Source organism: Rattus norvegicus, chromosome 6, assembly GCF_021556685.1.
Source record: "Rattus norvegicus strain SHRSP/BbbUtx chromosome 6, alternate assembly SHRSP_T2T, whole genome shotgun sequence".
Classification (NCBI taxonomy): Eukaryota; Metazoa; Chordata; class Mammalia; order Rodentia; family Muridae; genus Rattus; species Rattus norvegicus.
Genome location: NC_141539.1, coordinates 43,653,520 through 43,659,721, shown reverse-complemented (window position 1 = coordinate 43,659,721; position 6,202 = coordinate 43,653,520).

Here is a 6,202-nt window from a genome sequence, read left to right as displayed (position 1 = left end):
GTTCCCCCCTCTGCTTCTCACAGAAGGTAAAGTCACCCTTGTGTACCACCCTACACTGGACATCTAGTCCCAGCAAGACTAAGCACACCGTCTCACACGGAGGGCCAAGCAGGCTGTCCAGGTAGGGGAAGGGGAAACAATGGCAGGCAATAGAGTCAGAGACAGCCATGCTCCAATTATTAGGGGACCCACATGAAGACCAAACTATATATGTACTAGAAATGTGTAAGAGTCTTAGGTCCAGATTCTGCATGCTCTGTGGGTCCCCGAGTGAACAAAGAAAAGGGGTCAAAGACACCACAAGGAGACCTAAAGAGATACACTGTTTTAAGATACACATTGATGGTGTTATGCAGTTCACTTTATTTCTACAGTGCCTTTCGGAGAATGGGACGCTTAGAATCTTTTAAGTTCAAGATAGCAATCGTTAGAGTGTGAAATAGTGGACAGACATATCAAACAGATATGAGAGACCTGTGTCCTGCATTCATTCTACTATATCTCCCAGGAATTTTGTTCTAAACTCTCAGGTGACACAACCTTTTGCAGCAGGGACAGAACACTGGCTTCCTGGTTTGGGTTGTCTATACTACTCGAGAACTACTCTCCAGGTGCCTGCCATGGTCTACTATGGCCTCCTACACCAAGTCTACATACATCTTCCAGGAATTTCACTCCAGCAGTCAGGCCCACAGTGCCTCTGGCATCAAATGGGAGATGCAAGATTCTCATGCTCACACTTACTACACCACTCCCAAACCTCCTGCACAACTTGTGAAAGAAAGCATGCACTCCATGTACTTCAGCTCTACTAAGTCCTGGTCCTCGCCTGAACACTGTTAATTCTACTCTTAAAGAACAACCTGAACATAAAACTGAAACCACATTTAAAAACAAACAACAAAAAAAAACCAAAAAAACATAGAGTATAACTGCATAACCAAATACTGATTATACCTAATGGGAATGACCTGAAACAGCTTTCAGACAATGAGTTTAAAAGAATGATCATTAAATATGCTCAGACAATACAAACACATTAATATACTGCAAAAGAACAAAACAAAGAGATTAATGAAATAAGAAAGTCAACCTAAGAAATGAAGATACAATTCCACAAAAAGAAATCATTGCCAAAACCAGCCAAAATGAAAGACCAAAGTAAACAACTAAAACACCAGTGGAAAGTCTAACCAATGGGTCAGGTAGAGAACGTGATGAGTAGAGGTTGCATCACTCAGTGAAGGCAAACACGACATTAAAAAGAAACATGTATGAAATGATTAAAGCAGAGATCTAGAATACCATGAGAAAGCCTAGTTTTCAGTTAAGGGCATACAAAAGTAAAGTGTCATCATTGAAATGATTCTACATTTTCAATAGAATCATAGAGGACATTTTCCTATAGCTATAAAAAGAGATACCTTCCTAGGTATAAGAGGTCAACAGAATTCCAAACAGGACCAGAAAAGAAAATCACTATGATATTGTAATCTTTTTTTAAAAAATAAGTTATTGGGTTTTTATATCTACCATACTTCTCCACCCTACTCCCTTTCAACTCTACAACGCTAGGTAGGCAAGAAAGAAGTTTAGAGGGGAAAGGGGGCATAGATCTCTTTAGATTACTTCCTGATGATTAGAGGTGCCAAGTTCCTAGAGGCAAGTTGAATCTTCTTCCTCAGGATGTCTCCAACCAACAGCTGCCACCAGCAAAACAACAAAAGCAATCAGCTATCAGCAAAACAAAAAACACAGTGTTAGGGACCACTACCAGCAGCAGGGACCAGCAGTAGCAGGGACCCCAGATGCAGGTGCAGTGACAAGTAGTAGCATCTTCAGGGACCAGCAGCAGCAGGGGCAGTAACAGGGGAAGCAGTAGCTGTCACATTTGTCTCTGGACTCTAGCATTTATATACCATCTCCATAGACCCGAAAATTCCAAATGTAAACTGTCATTATCTGGCAGAATCATGGCTCTGTCAGAGCACTACACAAATTATAGTTAGCTGCTGTGGAGAATTTGAAGTTCCCCATATCCCACACCTGGATTAAAATGAAAACATATTCACATTGTTAGGTTTTAAAGAAATCAGAATTCTCACTGTAATATATAGTATGGTTAGAACATTAAAAAACAAATCATTAAAAAGGATACCAGAAGCTACAGGAGAGTAAAGTCATATTGCTTATGAATGCATGCCATCAAAATAGCTCCTGATTCTTTGAAAGAATCTGTTAAAGGATGAGTGTCATAAAAAAAATAAATTTCCAATTCTAAAAGACCACAATTTTCAGAGTATTTACATAAAAATCTATTTATTGAAATTCAAGAAGGAGAAATTATTGATAAAAACAGATTAAAGAATTTATAGCCACTAAACCAGATATATACATAATACTGAAGGGAATATTTTAATAAAAAGACAAGGTTAAACATCTCAAAGAGGTCAGGGGAAATGAAGTAACAGCCCCCAAACAGTTATTAAAAGACAGTGGCAAAAGCAGTTGTCAGGTGATTTGTGGGGTTTTGTTTGTTTGTTTTTGAATTTTTTTAGATGGATTTGAAGTGCTAGGAATTTGTGTGTCCTGGACACATGTTCTGTCATCAAACATTCTTCAACTTGAATTGTTGGGTTTTCTTGGGATAAGTGGCTGTTGAAGTGTAAGTAGGTTTTGTTAGCTATGTCTTGATTGTCTCCAGGTCCAAATGTAAGAGCTTCTTTAAAATAAAGATTTATTTCCCTATAAAAAAAAGTTGTGAGAAAACACAGCCAAACAACAAAATGGCAATAATTAATCTACTCAACTTCATGTTGTCAATGTTAATCATCTCAATTTTCCAATAAATTGATACAAACTACCTGACTGGATGAAGAAATAAGATCCATGTTTTTGTTCCCTCTAAGAAACATACTTCCTTTTCTTTTTTTTTTTTTTATTGACTTGAGTATTTCTTATATACATTTCGAGTGTTATTCCCTTTCCCGGTTTCCGGGCAAACATCCCCCTCCCCCCTTTTTTATGGGTGTTCCCCTCCACATCCTCCCCCCTTGTTGCCCTCCCCCCAACAATCTAGTTCACTGGGGGTTCAGTCTTAGCAGGACCCAGGGCTTCCCCTTCCACTGGTGCTCTTACTAGGATATTCATTGCTACCTATGAGGTCAGAGTCCAGGGTCAGTCCATGTTATAGTCTTTAGGTAGTGGCTTAGTCCCTGGAAGCTCTGGTTGCTTGGCATTGTTGTACATATGGGGTCTCGAGTCCCTTCAAGCTCTTCCAGTTCTTTCTCTGATTCCTTCAACGGGGGTCCTATTCTCAGTTCAGTGGTTTGCTTCTGGCATTCGCCTCTGTATTTGCTGTATTCTGGCTGTGTCTCTCGGGAGAGATCTACATCCGGCTCCTGTCGGCCTGCACTACTTTGCTTCATCCATCTTGTCTAATTGGATGGCTGTATATCCATGGGCCACATGTGGGGCAGGCTCTGAATGGGTTCCTTCTGTGTCTGTTTTAATCTTTGCCTCTCTATTCCCTGCCAAGGGTATTCTTGTTCCCCTTTTAAAGAAGGAGTGAAGCATTCATTTTGATCATCCGTCTTGAGTTTCATTTGTTCTAGGCATCTAGGGTAATTCAAGCATTTGGGCTAATAGCCACTTATCAATGAGTGCATACCATGTGTGTTTTTCTGTGATTGGGTTACCTCACTCAGGATGATATTTTCCAGTTCCAACCACTTGCCTACGGATTTCATAAAGTCATTGTTTTTGATAGCTGAGTAATATTCCATTGTGTAGATGTACCACATTTTCTGTATCCATTCCTCTGTTGAAGGGCATCTGGGTTCTTTCCAGCTTCTGGCTATTATAAATAAGGCTGCGATGAACATAGTGGAGCATGTGACTTTTTTATATGTTGGGGCATCTTTTGGGTATATGCCCAAGAGAGGTATAGCTGGATCCTCAGGCAGTTCAATGTCCAATTTTCTGAGGAACCTCCAGACTGATTTCCAGAATGGTTGTACCAGTCTGCAATCCCACCAACAATGGAGGAGTGTTCCTCTTTCTCCGCATCCTCGCCAGCATATGCTGTCACCTGAGTTTTTGATCTTAGCCATTCTCACTAGTGTGAGGTGAAATCTCAGGGTTGTTTTGATTTGCATTTCCCTTATGACTAAAGATGTTGAACATTTCTTTAGGTGTTTCTCAGCCATTCGGCATTCCTTAGCTGTGAATTCTTTGTTTAGCTCTGAACCCCATTTTTTAATAGGGTTATTTGTCTCCCTGCGGTCTACCTTCTTGAGTTCTTTGTATATTTTGGATATAAGGCCTCTATCTGTTGTACGATTGGTTAAGATCTTTTCCCAATCTGTTGGTTGCGGTTTTGTCCTAACCACAGTGTCCTTTGTCTTACAGAAGCTTTGCAGTTTCATGAGATCCCATTTGTCGATTCTTGATCTTAGAGCATAAGCCATTGGTGTTTTGTTCAGGTAATTTTCTCCAGTGCCCATGTGTTCGAGATGCTTCCCCACTTTTTCTTCTATTAGTTTGAGTGTGTCTGGTTTGATGTGGAGGTCCTTGATCCACTTGGACTTAAGCTTTGTACAGGGTGATAAGCATGGATCAATCTGCATTCTTCTGCATGTTGACCTCCAGTTGAACCAGCACCATTTGCTGAAAATGCTGTCTTTTTTCCATTTGATGGTTTTGGCTCCTTTGTCAAAAATCAAGTGCCCATAGGTGTGTGGGTTCATTTCTGGGTCTTCAGTTCTGTTCCATTGGTCTATCTGTCTGTCTCTGTACCAATACCATGCAGTTTTTATCACTATTGCTCTGTAATACTGCTTGAGTTCAGGGATAGTGATTCCCCCTGAAGTCCTTTTATTGTTGAGGATAGTTTTAGCTATCCTGGGTTTTTTGTTATTCCAGATGAATTTGCAAATTGTTCTGTCTAACTCTTTGAAGAATTGGATTGGTATTTAGATGGGGATTGCCTTGAATCTGTAGATTGCTTTTGGTAAAATGGCCATTTTTACTATATTAATCCTGCCAATCCATGAGCATGGGAGATCTTTCCATCTTCTGAGGTCTTCTTCAATTTCTTTCTTCAGAGTCTTGAAGTTCTTATTGTACAAATCTTTTACTTGCTTGGTTAAAGTCACACCGAGGTACTTTATATTATTTGGGTCTATTATGAAGGGTGTCGTTTCCATAATTTCTTTCTCGGCTTGTTTCTCTTTTGTGTAGAGGAAGCATACCTCCTTTTCTGATAAGAATCTCCATGGCAAAATCTGGAACTAGAGTTGGAAAGAAACCTCGCTACAGATCAATTAGGTTTGATGAGCATCTGCGTATCATCTGACAGTAAGTGAGCAGTTCTCAAGATGTTCCAAACATTTTAATCAAATGTCCAGGTCATTTACTAATGTATTTGTCATGTTTTGAGTTTCCAATATTACCACATGCCTCCCTGTTGATTAACAGTTCCCAAGCTTATAATAACATTGGGGCATGGGGTTGTAGTTACCAGGGCCAGGTAGCTTCTTGTAGATATTTTGTTCCTGCCTCCTTCCAGGAGATTACTTCTTATCCACAATAAGGAGAAGAAGTCCATTTGTTATGTATTCTTGCTACTGTGCTCTATGCAATCATATGGAGACAAGTATCTTTAACCAGGAGTCAAAAAAAATCTTTCCTTTACTTATTTATCTCAGGTATCTTCAGAGTGATGAAAATTTCCAAATACAATATCACATGGATTTATGTAACCTTGGGCTTGGGGTACCCTCTAGGAATTACATACTAAATCATTCCAACAGAAGATTCACAGTAAACCTGGATTTATGGTTCATGTACTTCTGAAATAGTAGAAGCCTTCAGAAAGAAATCAAGTAGGCAATGTAAAGTTTCTGGAAGCAGAAGGATAAAATCAGATTGAGAAGAATGAAAAAAATATCTATTCCTTGACTTTTCAGATGATGTCACAGCCAACAATCAATAAGAACTTTTATTACTATCTTCATCTAATATCTATTATAGTGTCAGAAACTAAATTGCATAGAATCTGATATCTTCAAACTGTAGGAATGAACATTTAAAGTGTCTGTATTGAAAAGTGCATATTAGCCAAAAAAACAAAACAACAAGAACAAAAAAACCCAAAACAAAACAAAACAACAAAAACAAAAAACAAAAAAACAAAAATGAA